The sequence below is a fragment of the Benincasa hispida genome, chromosome 1 (genome assembly GCF_027475165.1).
Source record: "Benincasa hispida cultivar pf3 chromosome 1, pf3_genome.v1.1, whole genome shotgun sequence".
Taxonomy (NCBI): domain Eukaryota; kingdom Viridiplantae; phylum Streptophyta; class Magnoliopsida; order Cucurbitales; family Cucurbitaceae; genus Benincasa; species Benincasa hispida.
This window is the reverse complement of record NC_143478.1, coordinates 33,834,999-33,847,539: the sequence shown is the minus strand read 5'-3', so window position 1 is coordinate 33,847,539 and position 12,541 is coordinate 33,834,999. Positions and strand designations below refer to the sequence as shown.

Genomic DNA, 12,541 nt, shown 5'->3' with positions numbered 1-12,541 from the left:
TCAGTTACTAAAACTGAATTGAACTTCCCACTAACGCACTAATTCGGAGAAAACGCCGGCCAATTATCTCATAACCGTCCAAATAATAAATTAATAAATATAATCTTATTATATTCATAACCTATAGTTTGAATCATATATCAACTATAGTGTTTTCTCCTCTACTTGATATAAATCATATTTATATCCAATTTCCTTCAAAATAATGTACTCATACATTTAGTCAATCATATCATATATAATTAACCAGTTTAATTATATCAATATAATTAAACTGCCTCTTATCAGTTTGAACATTTCAAACTGGCCCAAAAACTGATTCTCGACTTGTATCCAAGCTACCAAGGGGACCTTATGGACCTATGGCTCGAAGCTCCAACGGTACGTGAATAACTGACTAAACTCTTTAGCCACGAGATCCATCATCCATTAACTGCCAAACATTCCACTAAAGACCGACAGCTGAACTCTTCTTACCACAGATATATTTCTGTGTCCATCGGATATAACCAATCATGAGTACATTAACCCTTCACAGATGCTCATAAGTACAATTGGGTCAATTTACCATTTTGCCCCTCTAATTACATCTCACTCCTTAAGTATCACTGATCCCTCTAATGAACAATACAACATAGTCCAAATATGTGTGAACACCTCTTCGGCCATGAGAAGGTGTGTGGCGCCACATCGTTCAAGCCCTGGGATCAACCCTTAAAGGAGCTATCTATCTACTTACCCCTGCTTCGGAGAATGAGTGAGTTCCATCTTGTGTAGCTGAGTTCCTAGCTCCCAAATCAGACGAATCCCCAAAGTGTTAGGTTTGAGTCGGCAGCCTGGCCACTCGCACCCATGTAAATCAAAGGACCGCCCTCAACGGCAAGAGTTTCCAACTCACTCAGGATTGAGGTCATGTTACCTATGATCATCCTAGTGACGTGAAGTCTCTGTCATGAACAATGGTATATAACGAGACATTAACACTTCTTGGTCGGGTCTTATACAAACTTTTTGTATAGGATGCCCGGATCAAACCATCTGTGACAAGTCACAACACTTATAACTATTCCACAAAGCGGGCCACATCCGTAGCGTTACTAGGATAAGGCTTCCCTCCTACATCCATATACTACAAACCATTTTGGTTATCACTTAAGACATGATCCACTTGTATGTCACTACATACATGCTTAAATTACATAAAGACAACCAAGGATTTTAGTTTATTGGTTTGTGGTAAAGCAAATAAAACATCCAAATGAGCAAAATCAAGAAGTGAAGTAAATATCATATATTATACATCACAAACGTTCGTACAAATTGTTTACAAACTACAGGACACGAGACTTTAAGGCATCAACCCAATAAAAAGAGCCTCAGCCTTCGACCATATTAGGTCGTCTGTAGCACATGTTTTGGTCTTCGAGAGATTGAGTATGATGGAAGTAGAAAGGGGAAGTCCACATACGATTTCGGGAGCTACTCGACACTCAACCTTTCAAAGGTTGACTCTGCCTAATAAAGGAAAGGAGGAAATCATTTGTCAGCCGCCGGTAGTGGCGCGACCTTCAGCCTTTAAGAGATTAGGCGCAGTTCCGAAAGAAAGCGAAGGAAAACCCCGCACCCCCTTTTTTATCGCCTGAAGCATGAGAGCATTGAAGATTACCTCGACAAACATGTCTCTAGTGAGACACGGGGAAAGTAAAAGCTCACAGTGAAACCCTCAATATGACTATAAGAAAGATGAGGCCAATACCTCGGGCGTCAATTTGGCGACGTCTCGTCCTTAAAGACGTTGAAAGGCTATCGAACAAGAAACCATCAAGTGAGGCAAAAAGTGACAGAGAAATTCGTAGTATCGTCCCCTCACGAATGAAGAGAAAGACCTTCGTTACTTTAAACACAAGCAAGGGCTCGCTCAAGGTAAAGAGGCACGACGTTGTCTTCACCAACCCTCAGAATGGAAATTTAGAGTAGGAGGAAGGTGAAACTTCATGCCACCATATCACCATCACTGAAGAATCTGAAGATGATATGATCGAGGAGGAAGTGGAGAATGCTCCACAAGGTCTGGAGGACGGTTGTCAATCCACGGTGGACGAGCTTAAATAGGTGAATTTGGTTAACTCTTTGAGGGAAGAAACCACCTCCTCGTAAAAGCTTCGCTTGATTGGAAGAACCCCGAACGACCAGAGGTCCCACAAAGAAATTGATACTTCGCCCGCCGCGGTACGAATAGTGTTGGTTAAGGGCACCAAGCTTCACAGTCTCGAACTATGTCACCATTGCAATCATACGTGTATAGGGAGGTCATCACTGTGCCAAATAAACTGATGTCGCAAAGGAATCGCTCATTTCGACCACTATAAATTCGAGCCACTCCCAATAACAGTTAACAAAGCTGAATTCTCCAGGAACTTCCATTATGGTTTTCCAGTGGACTTAGCCCTCAATTATACAACATTTGAGAGTTAGAACTCGGTCAGGGTTAGGGGCCTCCTCATGAATAGAAGATTGTAAAACCCATGGTGTTCTCCCCAACTCCAAGGCACGTCCATTGATAATTTAGGAAGGATCACGTTGTTGTCTAACTTAGCCAGCGATTAGCGAAAGAGCCAACTAATTAGACTTTGCCACAAGAAGGCTAAGTCCATCCTTTATAGGCTGAACCCTGTCTTTAAGAATCATGAGGTATCTCTCGCCAGATGAAATGTGCTCGATGAAGTAAACCATCCTTCTGCCAAAAAAAAAAGTGTCATAAGGGGATGAGTCTCAATCGCATGGTTCAAAGATGATTGAAAAAAAAAAAGAGAGAGAGAGAGAGAACGACAAAAAAAATGAGGGGTCTAGCAAGTATACTAGGGTAGATCTTTCTGGGGTCATCCCTAAGTTAATCGAATGAGGAGTTGTAAGCCTTTCCAAGGCTCTTCTATGTTGATCGAGGTACTAGGGTAGACCTTTCCGGGGTCATCCCTAGGTTGATTGAATAAGGGAGTTGTAAGCCTCTCCGGAGCCCCCCATGACGATCAAAATTTACAAGGGTAGACCTTTCCAAGGTCATCCCTAGGTTGATCGAATGGGGGAGTTGTAAGCCTTTCCAAGGCCCCCATGATGATCAAAATGTACAAGGGTAAACCTTTTTAGGACCATCCCTAGGTTGGTCGAATGAGGGAGTTATAAGCCTTTTCGGGACCCCCCATGACGATCAAAATGTACAAGAGTAGACCTTTCCGGGGTCATCCCTAGGTTGATCAAATGGGGGAGTTATAAGTCTTTCTACCCCCCTCCCCCCCTCCCCCATGACGATCAAAATGTACAAGGGTAAACTTTTTCAGGATCATCCCTAAGTTTATCGAATGGGGGAGTTGTAAGCATTTCTAGGCCCTCCCCCCTCCTTCTTACCCATGACAATCAAAATATACAAGGGTAGACCTTTTCGAGGTCATCTCTAGGTTGATCAAATGAGGAATTATAAGCCTCTTTGAAAAAAAAAAAAAAAAAAAAAAAAAAACTCACCCTTTGCAGAAAATTACTGATGGATCGGTGAGATTAAGAAAAATGATACTCCCTAAAGTGCGAGTTGTGAGTCACTTTAATTTCTATAAAAAAAAATGTAAGGGGGAAAGTTAGTGGGAAAAAAGGATAGTTTCAATTAAAGTTAAAAGAAAAAAGAGAGAGAAGAAAGAAAAAAAAAAAGAGAAAAAGAAAATAAAAAGAAAGAAAGAAAGAAAAATAGAGGGAAAAAAAAGTGAAAAAAAAAAACAGAAAGAATTTTTTGCTGAAAAAAAGAAAAGAAAGAAAAGCAAAGAAAACAGAAAAATTTCAGTTGAAAAAAAAAAGAGGAAAAAGGCAAATGAAGGGTGCGTCGGAACCCTAGGGCCCCCCATATTTTCAGCTAGCGGGATGCAGCAACCATAGGCTCGGCAAGTAACGGCCGGTGGACGGCGGGACAAGCAAGGAAAGCATCGAGCAACGACGCGAGCGAGTCTCGAATGGATCTAGCAGTGAACGGGGGGACGAACGATGGCGCGAGTGGTGGTAGAAAACGATGTTGAGAAGTGAACAGACGGTGGCTCGGCTTCGTTCATTAGACGTGGTTCGACTGGGCTGGGCTAGGTGGCAACACGGCTTGGCTCAACTACGTGGGATGGCTGGAGGTGATTGGCAGCTCTGGTGGCTCGTGGCTCCGGCAGCTCAGGTGGCTCGGGCGCTAAGAGAGAAAAAATGAGAAAAAAAGGGAAAATTTTACCTTTTTTAAAAAGGGGAAATTTACCTTTTTTTTTTAAGACTGTTTGAGATGGAACTGCAAGGGTCTGACCACATATTTATAGAGGCTTCACTAAAGAACAATTAACAAAAATGACTTTTTCAAGTTTTGATTTTGATTTTTGGACCCTTTTTAAAAAATATGTTTTTTTGACCCCCACAATTTTGAAAATGAATGAAAATTACCCAATACCCTTCACATTTCAAAACTCACTCAAACCCTCCAAACCCTCACTTTTCTTTTCCATTTTCACTCTTCTCCATTTCAAAAGCTCAATCTCACTCTATTTCACTCTTCCCATTCCCCATTTCCTTGTTATTCTCCTTTTCATTAAAGATCATTGGGATTTTTCAACTAAGGTATGGATTTTCATTTTTTTCACTCAATGTGTTAGTTTATGTTAAGTGTTCTTGTGTGAATATTTGAAATCTATGTTAGATCTATGTTGAATGTTATTTTTTTTTCCTAAAAGCATCATGTTCAGCATTTTCTGAATATGTTTGAGCCTAAAATGCGTTTCCAAAAATCAGTCTTACCCGGTCGGGTTTCATAACATTGTGACCGGGTATGTGACTGGGCGGGCAAGTTTGAGGTTGCTTGAGGATAGACTTGGGGAAGAGGGATTGTGCCCGGTGGTAGACCAGTCGGGCCATAAGTGATTTCGACCGGGTATGGGTGGGAAAGACTGGGTATGGGCGGGAAAGATAGGAAAGAACGAAGGTAAAACCGGGTAGGAGTAGGTGGCGCCCGGTCTCGGCTTGGCCGGGTATTGGACTGGGTAGGGGGAGGGCACCAGGTAGAGAGGGGGGTCATTCATGAACTATTAAGAATACATATAAAATGAAATACATACCTTCTTTTGACAGAGTGTACAAAATTACAGCTTCGTGAGATTCAAGTTTTGGACTTTTGATAAAGAGAACTTTTTAGTGGAGAATTTGATGAGGAGAAACAATTTGATGAAGAGAAACAATTTGATGAAGAGATATAAGTCTAGAAATAGTTTTTGGATAAATTAATTTTAGGTGGAATATGAATTATTTTGGTAGGTTGGTGGTTGAAAGTGGGCCATTTAATAAGGGGCTGAACTGGATTGCGCCTTGAGAAAACCGGTCGCTTAGCTCTATCGTTTAGAAAATCCAACGTATCGTTTAGTTCCTACGCCACAATTGCTTAGCTCTACATCTAAACGATCGCATCGCTTAGCGCGCGTCATAGATAAATGATTGTGTAGTGCTATCGTTTAGTTCCTACACCACGATCGCTTAGCTCTACATCTAAACGATTGCATCGCTTAGCGCGCGTCATAGCTAAACGATCATGTAGTACCATCATTTAGAAAATCCAACGTATTATTTAGTTCCCATGCCACGATCGCTTAGGTCTACATCTAAACGATCGCTCAGCACTATCGCGTAGCACTTCATCGCATCTTTTAGTATGCATCGTAGCTAAACGATCGTGTAGTGCCATCGTTTAGAAAGTCCAACGTATCGTTTAGTTCCCACCGATCATAGCTAAGCGATCGTTTAGTACTAGGCAATGGTACTAAGCAATCGTTTAGTCCCAATACTTTCCCCTTCTCTGCGTGCCCTCTCTCTACTCGGTGCATTCCTGTTCCCATCGATCATAGCTAAGTGATCGTTTAATACTAGGCGATGGTACTAAGCGATCGTTTAGTCCCAATACCCGCCCCTTCTCTGCACGCCCCCTCTCTACCCGGTGCCCTCCCATTTCATCGATCATAGCTAAGCGATCGTTTAGTCCTAATACCCGCCCCCTCTGCACACCCCCTCTCTACCCGGTGCCCTCTTGTTCCCATCGATCATAGCTAAGCGATCGTTTAGTCCCAATAGCCACCCCCTCTCTGCACGCCCCCTCTCTACCCGATGCCCTCTCGTTCCCATCGATCATAGCTAAGCGATCGTTTAGTACTAGGCGATGGTACTAAGCGATCATTTAGTCCCAATACCCGCCCCCTCTCTACCCGGTGCCCTCCCCCTACCCAGTCCTAATAATCGCTCAGCTTCGATGAATATTCATCTAACTTTTCTTCACATTGCTATACGATCGTCTAACTATTTTTTCATTTTTTTTATATAAAATATCATTTTGAAAATAATTTGGTGTAGATAACTTTTTGTAGGGTTGTAAACAATTAAATTTGGTGGAGGAATTTTTAGTGTTGGAATGTGAAAAATAATTTGTTATCAATTCATGTTGGATAAAATAATTTTTTATGAATAAATTTTTTAAGTGGAGAATTTTTTTGAATTAATTTGGTAGGTTGGTTGTCGAAATTGAAAGTGAACATTTAATAAAGGGCACAAGAGTAATTGTACAACCAATATTTTCCATGCTTATATCATTTTCATCATCAAGGGGTAAAAAAAACTTGTTTTTCAAAAATAGGTCAAAAATACAAAATCATACTCAAAATAGGTCATTTTTGTCAATTTTCCTTCACTAAATCCAAAATCAAATCAGGAAATCCAAAATTTGGTTAAATATAGATTTTTTTTTCCTTTTTTTTTCTTTTTTTTTTCTTTTTTTTTTTTTTTTTAGTTTTATCTCCAAATCAAATTAGATTGGGGATGGAACTTGAATTTTCATTTTAAATCAAAAATTTTTTAGTTTTATCTCTAAAATCAAATTAAATTGGGGACAAAGTTAAAAGCTTTTTTCCGTAAATTTGACCATATTCCAAATATATTTCTCAAAACCAAAATTTCAAGTTTTCACCTCCAAATCAAATGAAATTGGGATGAAACTTGAATCTTTATTTTAAGTTCAAAATTTTTTAGTTTTATCTCTAAAATCAAATTAAATTGGGAAAAAACTCAAAGTTTTTCATAAATTTGGCCATATTCCAAATTTCTTTCTTAAAACCATGTTTTTAAGTTTTAATCTTCGAATCAAATTAAATTAGGGATGAAACTTGAATTTTCATTTTAAATTCAGAATTTTTAAGTTGTCTCCAAATCAAATTTAAAATAGGGATGAAACCTAAATTTCTTTTCTTTCTTTTTTTTTTAAATTCGAATTTCTACCTTTTATCTCTTCAAATCAAATTAGGTCTGTGATAAAAGTTGAGGCTTTTCTCAAATTAAAAGTTTGGTCGTCCTCTATCACAAAATTTAGTTAAATTTGTGCATTAAATTCACGGTTTAATTAAATTAGGAGCATCGAAGTCAAGATCAAATTACTTGCGTCTCGATGTCGGCTTTATATTTTTCGATGTTCATCCACTCACATGCACAAATCTCGAAAATGGGGCATTTGTTGGAGGAGAAATCTCGGACCAATCACAGATCACCACGCCACTTACTAAATTAATGACGAAATTCCAAAATTATCAATTTGTGACCAATTAAGAGTTGACATGTGTCCCAAATTGAAGTTGAAGACAAATTCTGTCTTTTCGACAGACGTTGGATTGAGTAAAATTAATTTTTTCAATTTGACGTTATAATTTGGGCTTTGATCTAGTTATACCCAAAAATGGGCCTAAGTGTCAAAGTAAACCCAAATCTAATTAATTGGGTCCTAAGCCCAAACTCATGAGCCAACTAAGCTTAAACCCATCCAACCTGGCCTAAGCCCATGAAGCCCATCAGAGAGCCCTATAAATAAATGAACTCTTCCCATTTAGGGGGTCAGCAATTCTAGAGAGCGCAGAGAGAATTCACCAACAAGCAGAAGACCTTTTCCAAGACTTTTACTACTTCTACTTCAAGAACGTTCGGTGTTTTTCTTCCAATCGAGAGAATCATAGAATCAAGTACTAGAGATCAAACCACATCGCATCAAATCAACATCAATGACAACACCAACTCAAGTTCGACTCCACGAAACAAGTTTCTCCGGAAACCTCGTGTGAACAGCAATATAATAAATATAGCTACGTAAATTTTTTTTAATTGATTTATCTATTGTCAAACAAACTCATAGGATATTAAATCTAAAGTAGATGATATATTTGAATTTATTCCTTCTGACATTTTAACTACTGATAGTACATTTTGAAAATTTGCAATGGATAACAAAAGAACATAGGGGTATTGGCAAATATAGCAATAGTTTTCTAAAATTGCCAATATAGCAACAAATGTAAATTTGATTCTTGATTTTTTTTTATTTTCGATTTTACCCTCATTCAACAAGTATATCAAATATACTTTATATTTTGGTATATCAACCAATTGATATACTTTATTTAAAGAATATAATTTATACAATTGATAAATCACGACTTTAATTGTGCTATGGTCCACACTGTTTGTTCGATTATGATAAATATTTTTTTTTGTTTTTTTCATTTGATTGGTTCAACTTTGATGTTCATAGTATTTGTTAAATGCATTGATTCTGTCAAGTGATATAATAATTATAAATTACATTAGTTAATATGTTTTATTTCCAATTTTTTTATATGATTTTAATGGTGTGTAAGTTATATTTAATTTGGTATGTCAATTGTATGACAAATATTTCATATTTCATATATTAATTGATTGATATACTTGATTTAGAAAGGAAAAAAAAAACATATAATGATATTGTTTTTTTTAGCAATAGTAATGATATTGTTGCTTACTAAATATAAAGTATATCATTTAGAATGATATTCAAAGTTTAAATTGACATTTCAATGGTATATTATACTAATTCAAAATGAATTGTAAGTAGATCCTTAGTGTATCAACCATATATCATTACTAGCTGAAAATGCAATACTAAGCATTTGGTGTATTGGTAATTTATCAACACTCATTCAATTAAATTTTAACATAGATCAATAGTATATCAATAGCTATTAAAAATTTATTTCATGTATATTTTTAGTGTATCAATAGTATATTCCTCGTGATTTAAATCCATTTTAAGAATTGTACTAGTATATAAGTAGTATATCAATATTCATTCAAAATTCAATTTCATATCACTACAAGAAAAATGAGTTCTCCCGATGCCTAAATCGAGCATTGAAAGTTTAGCCATCAAAAGAATTAGTCTCTTCCGATGCCGTAAAGGCCCGTTGGGAGTTCCCAGAAAACTCCCGACGATTAAAAATGGGCGTTGAAAGTTTCCCAGAAACTCGCAACGCCATACGTTAGCCATCGGGAGTTCTTAAACTCCCAACGGCTCTCCCGACGCCCGTCGGGTGGCGTCGGGAGATGGGATCTGGTAACCAGATCCCTTCTTCCCCATTTTTCCCCATTTCTTCCCTCTCACCTAACCCTAACCCACGCCGCCAACCTCCCCCCCCCCCCACCGAACTTTTGTGCAGTTTTCTTCCTCCATTTTTTCCCTTCCTTTCCCCGCCGCCCACCGCCCATTCGCCCACCCCCCACTCCTCTCCCTCCTTCTCCCATTTTTCCCCTCCTTCCCCGTCGCCGCCTTACTCTTCTCTCTCCCTCTGCAATTTTTCCCCTCCTTCCTCGTTGTCGCCCGTTTGCCCTCCCCCCACTCCTCTCCTTCCCTCTCCCATTCTTCCCCTCTTTTCCCGCCGCCGCCGTCGTCTCCTCGTCTTGTTTAACCGTTGCCTTCAACCGCCCCCCGTCGTCGCTGGTAATCTTCTCATTTTATTTTCTCTTGTATATTTATTTAAATCATTATTTTCACTTGTATATTAATTTAATCATTATTGATTGATTAATTGAAAAATCATGATTTAAATAATTTGTGCAAATTGTTATTGTGTTATTGTAGATGTTTCAATTAATCGTTGTATATGTTTTAATTAATCATTATTGATCGATTCTCATTTGTTGTTGAATGTGAATTAATTTGAATTTCCAAATACCATTTTCAAAAGCTCCAAAAATTAAACCAAAACAAGATTCTCATGGATTGTGGATATTTCAATTTATGGATTGAGTTGTTATTGCGTTGTTATTATTGTTGAATGTGAATTAATTTATGAATTGAGTTGTTATTGTTGATTGTGGATGTTTCAATTTATGCAATTTTTTGTGGATTGTGGATTAATTTATAACATGTTATTGTGGATTGAGTTGTTATTGTGGACTGTGGATGTTTCAATTTATGCAATTTTTTGGAGTATGAATGTTATTGTGAATTGTTTTTAATTAGCATTGTTTTTTATATAAGCCATGGATTGTGGATGTTTCAACTTACTTAATTTTGGACTTAGTTTAGGGGAAAATATCAATAACATTAGGGGCAAAAAAAAATCAAATCACGTATTATAAATTAATTAAAATTTTAAATACTCCAAACAAACTTGGAAATTTTTAATCAAAGTTCATGCTTAATAAATACTTTGTACTTTGTCCTCTAATCCAGGTTATTGTTTTGGATTACAAGTTGGTCAGGAAAGATTTATTTTTAAGGATGAATAAAGAATGGATTAAACTAAAGAATAAGTTATCAGTGGAGTATAGAGAAGGAGTATCCCAGTTTTTAGATATGGCAAGTTTCATGTTAATGATTCCGGACGAATAAGATGTCCATACAAGAATTGTATGAATTCAATTTAGGAAAAGATCGATATTGTAGAACGACATCTATTAACATATGGAACATCTCCCTCATATTTTGAATGGGTATACCATGGAGAGCCAGTAAACTTATCTAGAAGTCATACAAGTCATTCAATACAGAATGTTGAAGAAGATAGTATAAAGAGTAATATTGTCAAAGAAAATGAGATGTTGAATCTTATAAACGATTTACAAGTTCCAATTGAAAACGAAAATGCAAATGAAGGAAGGATTGAAAATGAAATGTCCTTTAATGGTCAAGAAAGAGATACCACGAACTTATTCGAGGATTTAATGACCGAAGCACGTAATGAATTATACCCTGGTTGTTCGCAATTTTCGTCCTTGAAATTTTTAGTGAAGTTGATACATATCAAAGTTCTCAATGGCTGGAGTAACAAATCGTTTGACATGTTGCTGGAATTGTTAAAAGTAGTGTTTCTAGCTGACACCTTTGTACCTACTTCCTTTTATGAAGCCAAGCGAAAATTGCATGATTTAGGCCTAAGTTATGAGTCTATTCATGCATGCAAGTATGATTGTGTATTATATTGGAAAGAGTTTGCAGATTTGCAACAATGCCCCGTTTGTGGTGAGTCTCGGTACAAAGTTAATGATGGCAAGGGTAAAAAAATACCACATAAGGTATTGCGTCATTTTCCATTGATACCGAGATTAAAACGATTGTTTGCATCAAAAGAAGGCGCTTCTAACATGAGATGGCATAAAGATAAGCGAGTTGAAATGGAGGATGTATTGCGACATCCAGCTAATGCAGAGGGGTGAAAACATTTTGATCGTGAATTTCCTCATTTGGCTTTAGATCCCCGAAATGTTCGTTTGGGATTAGCTTTAAATGGCTTCAATCCGTTTGAAAATATGAGCATTTCTTATAGTATGTGGCCTGTGGTGATAACTCCTTATAATTTGCCCCCTTGGAAATGCATGAAGGAAACAAACTTCTTCATGTCTTTGCTCATACCTGGTCCAAAATCTCCTGGAAAGGAAATTGATGTTTACTTGCAACCGTTGATTGAAGAGTTGAAAGAGTTATGGACAATTAGTGTGCAAACTTATGATTCTATTACTGGTGAGTTTTTTCAACTATATGCTACCTTATTATGGACGATTAATGACTTCCCTGCGTACGGTGACTTACCTGGGTGGAGTACAAAAGGTTATCGAGCATGTCCAATATGCAAAGAAGATAACTCGTCCTTCGGGATAAGAGGAAAAATATCATTTATGGGACATCGACGTTATCTTCCAAAGAATCATAGTTGGCGTCGAAGTAGACAACATGATGGAAAAGTTGAAGGTGGACCTCCACCAGTCGTAATGAATGGAGAAGAGATCTTACAATGGGACCTTCGTCTGAGGTGCACTCTTACAATGGATGCATTATTAATGGGGTACGGTTTCACACTGTAGAGCGTGAAAATCGTCGAGCTACACAAAATAGTGGAGTCCTAGTGGTCGGGGAGATCAGTGAGAATGCAAGTGTGGATAACAATTTCTACGATGTTGTAGACGAAGTATTAGATTTCCAATATGCGAACAGAAGACGTGTTTTCTTGTTGAAGTGTAGATGGTTTGACACAGATAACAACAAAAGTAATAGGACACATGTGGATTTAGGATACAAATCGATCAATACATCACACTTTTGGTATGTCGATGAGCCTTTCATCTTTGCTATCCAAGCACAACAAGTCTTTTACATTGATGACATCAAATATGGTAGCAGTTGGAAATTTGTTCAAGTGGT

General features: G+C 37.6%; 1 pseudogene; it reads left to right on the top strand.

Annotated features, from left to right (window-relative positions):
- The first annotated feature begins 4,048 nt into the window (after positions 1-4,048).
- On the top strand, positions 4,049-12,204 carry LOC150038396 (uncharacterized; annotated as a pseudogene).
- The last annotated feature ends 337 nt before the right edge of the window (positions 12,205-12,541 follow it).